This window comes from Podarcis raffonei, chromosome 3 (genome assembly GCF_027172205.1).
Source record: "Podarcis raffonei isolate rPodRaf1 chromosome 3, rPodRaf1.pri, whole genome shotgun sequence".
In the NCBI taxonomy this organism is placed as follows: Eukaryota; Metazoa; Chordata; class Lepidosauria; order Squamata; family Lacertidae; genus Podarcis; species Podarcis raffonei.
Window position 1 is genome coordinate 112,819,266 of NC_070604.1, and position 12,630 is coordinate 112,831,895.

The window sequence follows — 12,630 nt, forward strand, 5'->3', positions numbered from 1 at the left end:
ATAGACAATCAATATTAGCATCATGCATACTCTTAACTTTGTCACAAAACTCCTGAAACCTCTCCAAGGCTTCCTGTGGCTTTCTCAACACATAAACCCAGACATAGTTAGAGAAATGATCCACACACACAAGATAAAATCTTGCATTGCCTCTAGATGGTTCTAGAGGACCAATCACATCAGCATACACCCGCTGAAATGCTCTGTTGACTCCGGTCTTCTTCTTGCTCACGCCTGCAAGAGAAACTAGGTTAGACACAGATGAATTACATTCCATGTAATCACTTTGTGCAAAAGTCAACAAATAAAGTCCATCCTTCTCCCTGGCTGAAAGAAATAACTCTCCATCTTTGTAGATCTTGCAGCTCTCAGCATCGTAGGACAGTTTCAGTCCTCTCTTTGCAATCTGCGAAACACTCAGCAGATTGAACTTCAATTCAGGAACCAAGTAAACATTGTTTATTGTCAAGTTCAGACTCTTTAGATAGACAGTCCCCACGCCGGCCGCTTTTAGCTCCTGACCATTGGCCTGTGTCACAGTGAAGCTTTGCTTCTTAAACGTTGAAAAGAGTCCTCTGTGTGGGGACATATGAACCGTCGCTGCAGTGTCGATAATAAACGCGTTCCCAACATCTGGCGTGGTTCCTTTCGCCATCAAAGCCTTTGCAGGTTCCACCATAGGCTTGGTACGACCTTTGCCTGACGCCTCAGGCTTTGCTGAGCGGCCCTTTGCTCCTTTAGGCTGACGTGGCTTCTTGCAGTTCCGCTGAAGATGCCCAGCCTGTCCACAATTGTAGCATCGGACAGCGTTCAAAGCTAGAGCTTTTTCTCCAGTAGCTTCATCTGCGGGGGAATTAGAACTCCGTTCCTCCCTCCCCCTGTCCTCTTCTTCCAGTGCAGCATGCCGGCTGTGTTCATCTAGAACCACGGCACTCAGGGGCACTCCCCCCTTCTTGGCATCCATGCTGAATCCAAGGGTCAGCTTCACACTCAATCTCAAGCCAGCTTTCACTTTCCAAGCCAGTAAACTCCAAAAGTCTCTCGGCTTGTTTACTGCTTTCACTGGCAGGCAAACTGTTGGGCTGTTTTCAAAAACCTTTGCACAGCTGCGCAGATACACTTTCGATTTCCCAGGCTCTTTTTAGCCATTCTTTAACTGGCAGACGTTGCCTAGCAACCTGCTCAGGACGGAACTCCTTATCTCACCACAGGAATTCCTGGTATGCAAGCTTGCTCTTTCAGAGCTGTTGTTTTTCAAACGCAGCTCTTTCTTGTGAACCAGAGAATTAAACCTTTCTGCGTTCACTTTTCTCTCTAGCCCGAAATGCTGCATACCTTTTCTGGCTCCGTTGCCTTGGAATACACTCCTCTCGGTGTCCAGCTGTCTGTTTCAGCTTTCTGGCTGCAGGCAGACGCTTTTCTTTATCTCCTTAGGTGCAGAGGATGGCAACGATTCATCGACCTCTCACCTCTCATGCAGATTCTCATAGATCAGATAACCATCCTCTGCTACCAGTTGTCGGGATTCAAACCAGCAGAGCCTCCAGCTCTTAGGAATTTGGCCACCCTCCAGGTGCCCGGCTTGAATCCTTGTGACCTCCCCTGCCAGCGACTCCCGGCAAGATCAAAGGAGGTCTCCAATCGGCGATTCTCCTCAACGTGAAGGAGAACACACCACTCCTCCCCCACCCATCTCCAGGGGGGGGGGGAATGAGACAGACAGAAATATATTTACATGTCTTTATTTCTGTCTTTCAGCAGTACAGAGAAAACATGTCTGCACACTCTGCTTCCCCACTGCAGAGAGAGAATAAACTCCACCCATGTACTTCCAGTACAGGGTCATGTGCTGCTCTGAGGTAACATCCGGCTCTCAGAGCACTTTACAAACTGTGCCTGGTTCCCACGGTACAGTCCAACATCACCCACATCCTGTTTACCATTCCAGCCACCTGGTGCTTGCTTCTGCATTGCTCCTTTTTCGTAACAGAGACGCTCCTTCAGATATACTGGACCGAGGCCATTTAGGGCTTTAAAGGTCAGCACCAGCATTTTGAATTATGCTCGGAAACGTACTGGGAGCCAACATAGGTCTTTCAAGACAGGTGTTATATGGTCTCGACGGCCATATACTGAGTCATCTTCCACTGAAGTTAATGGAATCCAAATACGAGATCATAACTTTGTCCTGATTGTGGCCAGTGTTGGTGCAAATTTCAAAATTTCTTAACAGTTCAATCCTGGGCATGATTTCGATGGGGTTTACTGCCAGGGAAGTGTGGATAGGATTGCAGCTTTGATCAGCCTTACAGGTAAAATGTTACCTGCCCATCCATCCACACTGGGATTAGCTCAGTTGGTAGAGCATCAGACTCTTAATCTTTGGGTTGTGGGTTCGAACCCCACATTGGGCCAAAGATCCCTGCATTGCAGGGGCTTGAACTAGATGACTCTTGTGGTCCCTTCTAACTCTGTGATTCCAAGGCAGCAGTAATGGTGGATTCTTACTTATGCTGGACAAGGTCTTTGTGGTAGCTATACATCCCTAATACGTTATCAGAATATTTTGTTCATTTTTGATGCATATTTGGGCACAGTATGAAGAAACAGAAGGTGTTGTTTCGGGGGCCACTAATGAATATGTATTGGCAAATGCACGTGAGTGCATAGGGGCAGGTGTCAATGTTTGGCATGAATAGAGAAATTAGTTTATTATCAATACGTTTTCCTGTGTAAAAACTGAGCTGCGGAGCTAATGGAAGCAAAGATGAAATGGCTAATGCAGTCTTCCATTCAGCATTACATGTAAACATTGTTTAGAGCACTTATCTAAGTTGTAGAGGTCAAGCTGTAATGCTTCTGCGTCTCAGAGCATGTTTTGCGTTTGAAAATTGTAAAGCATGGAAAGAACACGGATCTGTGGGAAAATCAAAGCACCATTAAGGTTGCCTAACAGACAAAATGGATCTTGGTTTTGCAAATGTATCTGATTACAGTTAGAACACACACAAAAACAGCCCCCAAATCAAACCACATCAAAATCCAAATGTCTGAGGAAACAGTCATGGCGCCTAAAGTCTGAAAAGGAAGGTTGGTGCCATGAAAATTCAGGAGGAAATAGTATTTTATGGTTTGCTGCAAACTTTGATTCAAAGTTTCTCAGAGGGTGTTGGAGAGTAGGGAGTGTACAAACCATAGGCTTGTCCATGCTCATAATGCCAAAACATGATTTGGTGTTACATCCCAACAACCCAAGAGGCTCTGGTTGCAGATACTGACTTTTAAAAATATCTTTTTTACATTATTTGTGATGTTGTATGGTCACTTTGTCAGGCACGTTTAAGCTAGAAAATACAGCTGTGATTAAAAGTTAGATTGCAGTTAAATGAATCAGGTTATAAATGACAAGTACTTGCCATTTGTGATTGTTCTGAATTTGCTGTGTTGCTTGAATATTGCATTTCATTTCTTTCTCGTGGTGTCCTCCAGCTTTCTCTTTGAAGCCATGGGTTTCCCTGCTGCCTCAAGGTAACTTGCTCTCTTCCTCTGTCAGTTAGTTTGACATGATTCATTTATACATACTGACAGTTCAGAGCACTGGACAGAAATGGTTACTTATGCTCTCATTCTCCTTACTCCATTTTGAATGCAAATATTTTAACCACGTTATGAAGAAAAACAGGAAAAACTGTTGGAAGTTACCATGCTTTTTAGTGTCTTGGATAATGCAATCCCCCTTTACCACTTTACTGCAATAAATGCTTATTTGTTTGGGATTTTGATTAATACTGGATTTGGATAAACACTGTCCAGCAGAGTCCTAACCATGTCTAAAAGGTAAAGGTAAAGGACCCCTGACCGTTAAGTCCAGTCTTGAACGACTTTGGGGTTACGGCGCTCAACTCGCTTTACTGGCCGAGGGAGCCAGCATTTGTCCGCAGACAGTTTTTCCAGGTCATGTGGCCAGCATGACTAAGCTGCTTCTGGCGAAACGAGAGCAGCATATGGAAACGCCGTTTACCTTCCCGCCAGAGTGGTACCTATTTATCTACTTGCCCTTTGACGTGCTTTCGAACTGCTAGGTTGGCAGGAGCTGGGACCGAGCAACAGGAGCTCACCCCGTCGCGGGGATTCGAACTCCGACCTTCTGATCGGCAAGCCCTAGGCTTAGTAGTTTAGACCACAGTGCCACGGCACCCAGTATTCCCAGGCGGTCTCCCATCCAAGTACTAACCAGGCCTGACCCTGCTTAGCTTCTGAGATCAGACTAGATCGGGCGTGTTCAGAGTAGTATGGCGAAACAAATCCCATTGAATTCAATGGGGTTTGCTTCCCAGGTAACTTGGGGATAGGATTGTCAGCCTTTTTTTAATTAAAGGATTGGGTGTTCTCGTTGATTATATTCATCCTGGCAACAAATGTTGGGTGGCTGGACATCTGTATTATTTGTAGCCTAATCTAACCTCCTTCAGTTGTTATTTTCAACTGAAACTTCATTAAACAATATTAGAATGCAAAACGATTTGGGATTTTACATTTTAAATGATCCTTTTGTCTTCTCTTGTTAGGTGGCAAATAGCATGCACAACCAGTGTTAGCTTTATGTCATTTCACGCATTGCGAAAAATTGCAAGTAGAAAAACGCAACAGTACAAACAAGGTAACTGTTTTGGGAGAAAGCTGCAATTAATTTGTGCAGAGGAAGTGTAGAAATCTGCAAGGAGGTGATAGCACCTGTGAAATGCTTTCCTGAACAAGGCTATCCTGGTGGTGACGCTAACATTTTTTTGGGCATATCTCTTCACCCAGGCAATTGACGGAATTTGAATTAAAACAAAAACAAAACTTGATTGCAAGGTTCCTGGAGATTGCCTTGCCCTAAGCAACTAACAAAAACAAACAAACAAATAAACAAATAAGAGCATTAATGTAGAATCTGATGTTTGCTGTCTACCAAACAGCTGTAATGAAATTATTTCTTGGCTACACCACTCCAGACTTCAGGTGGAGGAGGAGTTTGGATTTGATATCCTGCTTTATCACTACCCGAAGGAGTCTCAAAGCGGCTCACAATCTCCTTTCCCTTCCTCCCCACAACAAACACTCTGTGAGGTGAGTGAGGCTGAGAGACTTCAGAGAAGTGTGACTAGCCCAAGGTCACCCAGCAGCTGCATGCGGAGGAGTGGGGACGCGAACCCGGTTCACCAGATTACGAGTCCGCTGCTCTTAACCACTACACCACACTGGCTCTAGGTATGCATGTTTCTCACATGCAGAAGGAGAGGGGAGCAAGGGCCCAAATCAAGATCTTCCCAGCCAATATGGAGTCAATCACAACGCACCACGTTAGGAAAAAATGCACTTGGTTTGTGCCAAGGAGAATGGAGGCAGTTCCCTGCCCAAGTTGGCCAACCATGAAAGGGAATCACATTTTTAAATTCTCCCCCTGTAAAACTTCCTACCCAAAAAGTAAGAATAAAATAAACCTTACAGATCAGGAGATTTTTTTTTTGCATAGGGGGAGAATTAAAAAGTGTGATAGCCCTACCTGCAGTTTGAAGTGGTACACTGCTTTCATTATGCTGCATGTTCAATATATTAAAAGGGTTGGGGTTCTTCCAGGTCACAGGGTGTGACATTTAGCCAGGGTTGAGTCTCAGACTCTCTCACTTCAGAAAGTCAACATAGAATATGCAATTGTGTGCCCTTAAAAAGCAGAGCAGCTAGAACCGCTTGCAGGAATTTTCCTGTTTTGTATTTACTGCTCATTATGTTAATTTGTTCCCTAAAGGTTGGTCAAGCAGGTCATCTCATTAAAAAGGGGGCAAAAAAACCACAGGCATATATAAAAGGACACAAGGCATGTTGAGGTGGCTGTGTTAAAAATTTAAAGGCACCCCATGCACCTTCGTTTGGCGAAACATCACGAAAAGGGGACAATGGAGAAATTTCACAGTGGAGTTGGCAGAAAATTGCTAAAGAAACGGGGCAAAATCGCCATCCAGATAACCTGTTTGTCACACATTGTGATTTGCTTGCACGAAACCTACACAGAGCTTAGGCTGGATCCGTTCTTTATTTAGCATCCATTTTTATTTTTCTGTGGGGAGCCTTTATCACAATGAGCACCCATCTTAATTTGGTTTCATGGTGGTGTTTATGTGCCTTCCCATTAATCATTTGTTAAGTTGTCCCACATTTTTCATCGTAGTTCTCTGTCACTTTCCTAACTGCAAAAGTCAGGGTTTAATCCTCCTCCCACACAGAAAACATACTGAATTTATTTTATTTTTTTGCAGCAGAGCACTTTAATGTCTCAAATCTAAAGTTCCAGAATGCCCTTAAATCCCTCCTGAAGTGGGTTTGAGAAATGATATGTGATAGACCCACTGCAGAGAGGGTTGCCAAGGAGGAAGTAAAGGGACCCCTGACCATTAGGTCCAGTCGTGGCCGACTCTGGGGTTGTGGCGCTCATCTCGCTTTATTGACCGAGGGAGCCGGCGTACAGCTTCCAGGTCATGCAGCCAGCATGACTAAGCCGCTTCTGGCGAACCAGAGCAGCGCACGGAAACGCCGTTTACCTTCCCGCCAGAGCGGCACCTCTTTATCTACTTGCACTTTGAGGATGGCAGGAGCAGTGACCGAGCAATGGGAGCTCACCCCGTCACGGGGATTTGCACCGCCAACCTTCTGATCGGCAAGTCCTAGGCTCTGTGGTTTAACCCACAGCGCCACCCGCATCTTAGAACTGCACATGGGACCTGGAGATAGGAGGGGATATGCAGGCAAGATAAGGAGCCAGTCTTATAGATAAGGAACCTTTTCAACCTGAGGACCACATTCCTTTTGGAGCACCCTTCTGAAGGCCACATGGCAACGGTGGGCGGGACCAGAGGCACAAGTGAGTGGAACAATGAATGTAAATTTTACCTTTGTGCAGTGAGCTGCTTTCTGCACACACACACGCACACACACACACACCCCTCCATTTTTCACCCAGGCAAACAAGAATCTTTGAAGTTCAAGAGTATACTCTAACCAGGCAAAAGCTATCAAGGAGTGTACAAAGTAGGGCTAGGGAGTTGTGTGGCCTGGGAAGAGCTTTGAGGGCCATAGAGAGAGGGCTGGTAGTCTACATTTTGCCCACACACCTGAGGTTCTCCATGCCTGTTGTTACGTATTTCTTTATACACCTTTTCCCCTAATGGTACTCAAGGCGGAGTAAGGAGCTGATCTTTCAGCGTGACAGCGCCTAAACTGTGGAACTCCCTGCTCATTGATATTAGACAGGTGCCTTTACAGTGGTACCTCAGGTTAAGAACGTAATTCGTTCCGGAGGTCCGTTCTTAACCTGAAACTGTTCTTAACCTGAAGCACCACTTTAGCTAACGGGGCCTCCTGCTGCTGCTGCCGCTGCGCCACCGGAACACGATTTCTGTTCTCATCCTGAAGTAAAGTTCTTAACCTGAGGTAATATTTCTGGGTTAGCGGAGTCTGTAACCTGAAGCGTCTGTAACCCGAGGTACCACTGTACTGTACTCGCCACTTGCTTAAAACTTTTTTCATTATGCAAGCCTATCCAGTTGTGTAAATCTGACATATATTTTAATGTACACTTTTATTTTATAATATACATTTTTTTAAAAAAACTGCTGGATATATGCAGAGAGAGAGAGAGAGAGAGAGGGAGGGAGGGATGTTTTTTAAAGTATATTTTATGTAAACGATTTTGAGGTTTTTATAATTAAGAAGGATGCAGATTCTGTTAAAATAAATGAGGTTTGGAAGCCTGTGGAGTCAGACAGAAGAGAGGGCACAGGATCACCAGGTCTAGAGCTGACGTTTGGGGAATCCTGTCAATTGTGGATTCCACCCTCATTGCTGCAGAAGTGAACTGTCAACTTGATTAAGGGGCAATTGCCAGGAATAAGAAGGAAGCTGTGGTTAAGCTGAAATTCACATGCAAATATGAACTAGCCAGCCAGTTTTTGTTTTTTGTTTTTAGCCTGTAGGCTTCTAGTTCTGATATTTAAATAGCTTATTAATACCACCTCTCACTATTCAAAATCAGTTTTTTTATCTTGCCATGCTATCATGTAATTGAATGCAAGTTTAGTTTGGTATGGATTATGCTCGCAAACAGAAATGTGCCAGGGTTTTTTTTTATATAAAAAAGGCAAGCACCCTCGTATTAAATGCACTGCCAAGAAGCACAGTCACGAGTTTAAGATGAATGCACTCAAATCTAGGCTAAATCCTCATGAGGCTGTACACCAGTGCACACACGTCAAGAGCTGCCACAGATTCCAAGCATCTTGAGAATCTGGCAAACCTTGATGGTAGAGAATGATAGCAACGATACCAGATAAAATTGTCTGGGCCGAGGAGAGTGCAGTACAGGTCTCTGTAGTATTGCTATCTGAGGTTGCATGCCCACCCTTCCCATATTTTTCATGTTCTCAGAATGTCACTTAACTGCTGGACATCTTTGGTATTCCACTGCATAGCCAGGCATACAATTTATTACTTAACTGCAGATATGACTACATAAACGCAAGTGTCCCTGAAAAACTGGGACGTCCCGTTTTTTATCGCAAGGGAATAGAGGCCATTTTGCTTGTCTTGATCTCATGTGATTTTGCGGCACAATTCCCCCCAAAGCACTTTTTTGTGGGGGGGGGACTGTGGCACAAGATCACATGAGATCATGGTAACCAGAATGGCTGCCATGCTCTCGGAATAAAAAGCGGGAAGATGGCATCCAGGATTTTGGCTTCAAGGTGTTGGAGGGTATGTGACTATAGCAAGACCTTTATTCATCCTGTATGTTTACAAAGCAATCCTATACAAGCCTGCTCAAAAAGTACTGAGTTCACTGAAACTTTCTCCCAATGGGATCTACCAGCTGGATGGTAGTTGTCAATGCTCCATTTGGGGGGGGGGGTTAAGGAGATGGAGTGTGTCACAGCAAAGCAACTAAAAGCATTTCTGGGGAAACATATTCTCTTAATTCATTCAGTCTTGGTTCAGGACCAGGTCTGGGACTGAATCAGCCTTGATCAGCCCACAACCCCCATTTCCTTTCCACTGAAATGAATGGGGGGAATAGTGTAATGACAATGTAACTTGTGTGATTTACATAATTACACAGCAGGGAGGGGATGAGATGAATAATGTAGTTTTTGGTGGACAACAAACTGCTGTGGAACAGAAACAGCGCTACATGGAACAAGTACAGGGCAAAATGGAAAGCAAGGCCTTCTTACATCCCTATGGAGTAGGCTGAAGTTCAAATTTTCGTCCCCCGTCATGCTTCTGAATACCACTTGCTGGAGGCCAGAGGAGGGAAGTGGGTTTCCCAAGGGTACTTGGTTGGCTAAGAGAACAGGATGCCAGACTAGATGAGCCATTGGCCCTGATCCAACAGGGAATGTCTTATGTTCTTCTTCAGCCATAAAGGACTGCCTCAGAAATCACCTCTCCCCATATGAACTGACTTGCATCCTGAGGTCCTTTTTTGCCCATTTATGGAATGCTCTCCCAGGAGTCTAGCCTGGCACATTTGTTACCTATCTTTAGGTGCCAGGCAACAACATTCCTCTTCTCGCAGGCCTTTGGCTAATTAAGCAATCTATGGCCTTTAAAAATGTGTGTGTGTGTGAGAGAGAGAGAGACAGATTGATTTTTGTTTGATATTAGGGTGTGTATTTTTGTGTTTTCATCTTGTAAACCACCCTGTGATCTTTGGTGGAAGGGCGGTATGGGAATTTAGTAAATAATCATACTGTATTAGTATAGCTTGCCAGATAAATGCAGGCCAGACATTCTCCCCGCACTCCAGCCTAATGTATCTTACAGGGCAGTTGTGAGGCCACAATCTGAGGGTGAGGAGAGGAAACAATACATACTGCCCTGAACCCCTTAGAGAATGGATGGAATCCATATGTAATGGAGAAAGTAAATGAATATTGGACATTTGAGGAAGCTGTTTTGTGTCTCCCACCCACACCACACCAAATTACTGCTGCTGTTTTCTTATTCTTTGTTTTATGCCAAACTTCATTGCCTTTCTCTTTTTTCCTTCATGCTTTTCCCTTTCCCTCTTTTCTCTTGCAACTTTCTCTTTTCCTTACTCAGAAGCCAATGCAGCCCCTTTTGTAGTGGTCATAGCCATTGCTTGGAACGCGGGTGGCGCTGTGGTCTAAACCATTGAGCCTCTTGGGTTCACCAACCAGAAGGTCAGCAGTTCGAATCCCCACAGTGGAGTGAGCTCCTGTTGCTCTGTCCCAGCTCTTGGCAACTTAGTAGTTCGAAAACACGCCAGTGCAAGTAGATAAATAGGTACCACTGTGGCAGGACGGTAAATGGTGCTTCTGTGTGCTCTGGTTTCCATCACGGTGTTCCGTTGCACCAGAAACGGTTTTGAAATGCTGGCCACATGACCTGGAAAGCTGTCTGTGGACAAACACTGGCTCCCTCGGCCTGAAAGCGAGATGAGTGCCGCACCCCATAGTCGCTTTTAACTGGACTTAACTGCCCAGGGGTCCTTTATCTTTACCTTTTTAGTCATTGCTGCTGTTGATTTTCTTTCCTTTGTGCCCTGCCTTCATCTGCCTTGCCTGGATACGGCCTATGCGCACTCATGTGTTAATTTTCCAAAGAGTACAGTAGGCCCAGGGAATCCCAAAGCAGTTAATTACTCACTCAGCCTGAGGGGGTGGGGAGAATTACCCTCCCCTGTGTTTCCAAGCACAGAACAAATTGTAGTGAGATTTGATTGACATTATCATGCTGCAGGCATTTAATTACTGCATATGCACTAGCAGTTCATCACTGCCACCAGTTTTTAAGGCTGAATGGTTTATAGTTTTATATATATATATTTGCTTGAGTTATGCTCAAATGTGCACATTTGGGAACAAATCATTAATTCAGAATTCAGTATGCTTTTGTTGCTGCACTTCCAAAATTTGCTGAAGCCAATAAAAAAAGAAATCCAGGCAACTGTACACCTGGAGGCTGTCCAGGGAGGAAGATTATGTTGCTCATTTTTAGAGAGAGGTACATCAGCAGTAGGAGCCTCCAAGAGCACAAACAAGGATCAATGCATATAATGTCAAGATTTTCGACAGTCATGGTTAATTGTCGTTTTCTCCAGCAGAGAAGTACGTGAAATGGGAAATAAGAAAGCAGAAAGCTTTGGAATGTAATGAGGATTGTGCAGACAGTGTTAAGAGCACTTTCGGTTGGAGAGGGCTCTGTAAAACTATTTTAGTTTATTAGCATTTATTAGATTTCCTTACCTGCCCTTTACCGCAAGGTCTCAGGTTGGGTTACAGCAATTTAACAACGCAATCTTAAAATCCGTTTAAAACAAGTTCCACGAAGATCATGGCCACTGGTCCCATCACCTCCTGGCAAATAGAAGGGGAAGAAATGGAGGCAGTGAGAGATTTTACTTTCTTGGGCTCCATGATCACTGCAGATGGTGACAGCAGCCACGAAATTAAAAGACGCCTGCTTCTTGGGAGAAGGGCAATGACAGGCCTAGACAGCATCTTGAGAAGTAGAGACGTCACCTTGCCAACAAAGGTCCGTATAGTTAAAGCCATGGTTTTCCCAGTAGTGATGTATGGAAGTGAGAGCTGGACCATAAAGAAGGCTGATCGCCGAAGAATTGATGCTTTTGAATTATGGTGCTGGAGAAGACTCTTGAGAGTCCCATGGACTGCAAGAAGATCAAATGCATCCATTCTTAATGAAATCAGCCCTGAGTGCTCACTGGAAGGACAGATCGTGAAGCTGAGGCTCCAGTACTTTGGCCACCTCATGAGAAGAGAAGACTCCCTGGAGAAGACACTGATGCTGGGAAAGATGGAGGGCACAAGGAGAAGGGGGCGACAGAGGATGAGATGGTTGGATAGTGTTTTCGAGGTTACCAGCATGAGTTTGACCAAACTGCAGGAGGTAGTGGAGGACAGAGGTGCCTGGCGTGCTCTGGTCCATGGGGTCACGAAGAGTCGGACACGACTAAACGACTAAACAACAACAACAACAACAAAACAAGTTCCAATCCTGCTGTAACTAAACCTAAGCGTATGAAACTGGAACAACCATATTATTCATAGGAAAGGCCAAAGCTCAGTGGTAGAGCGCATAGTTTGCATGCACAAGGCTCCATGTTCAATCCAATGCAGCATTTCCCCCCCCTTGGTTTGCCCCCTCTTGGTGGTAGGGTCTCCACCTTTGTTCTGGCAAAATACAGGATAGGGCGGGGTGGGGCTGTTGGTGGACATCCCCCCCCCCCAAATCTGGCATTGAAGTGACTTCAAAGCAATCCATTAAAATCTATTGCAGAATGGTCCCTCTGGGATTTGTTCACACACACACATGCATGCACACATACATATGAATTTGGAAATCTGCCTGTGCTTGGCTACCCAAAGCTTAAATATTCATGACTTTTCAAACCCTTGCATTGGAGATGATCCCTAACATAGCAGAGAGAGGGAGAGAGAGAGAGCGCACAAAACTCTATCAACACAAGACTTTTACATTGAAGGACGTTTTACATTTTACATTGAAGGACTGGACAATCCTGTATTATACAGGGCAGGTGGCAACCCTACT

At 44.7% G+C, this 12,630-nt stretch overlaps 1 protein-coding gene and 1 pseudogene across 3 annotated transcripts in view; one reads left to right on the plus strand and one right to left on the minus strand.

The window, feature by feature from the left end:
• EML6 (EMAP like 6) overlaps positions 1 to 12,630 on the plus strand; it is a 169,371-nt gene that overhangs the window by 25,892 nt on the left and 130,849 nt on the right. The gene's annotated exons all lie outside the window — the stretch shown is intronic.
• Positions 4,186 to 4,303, minus strand: LOC128411659 (uncharacterized; annotated as a pseudogene).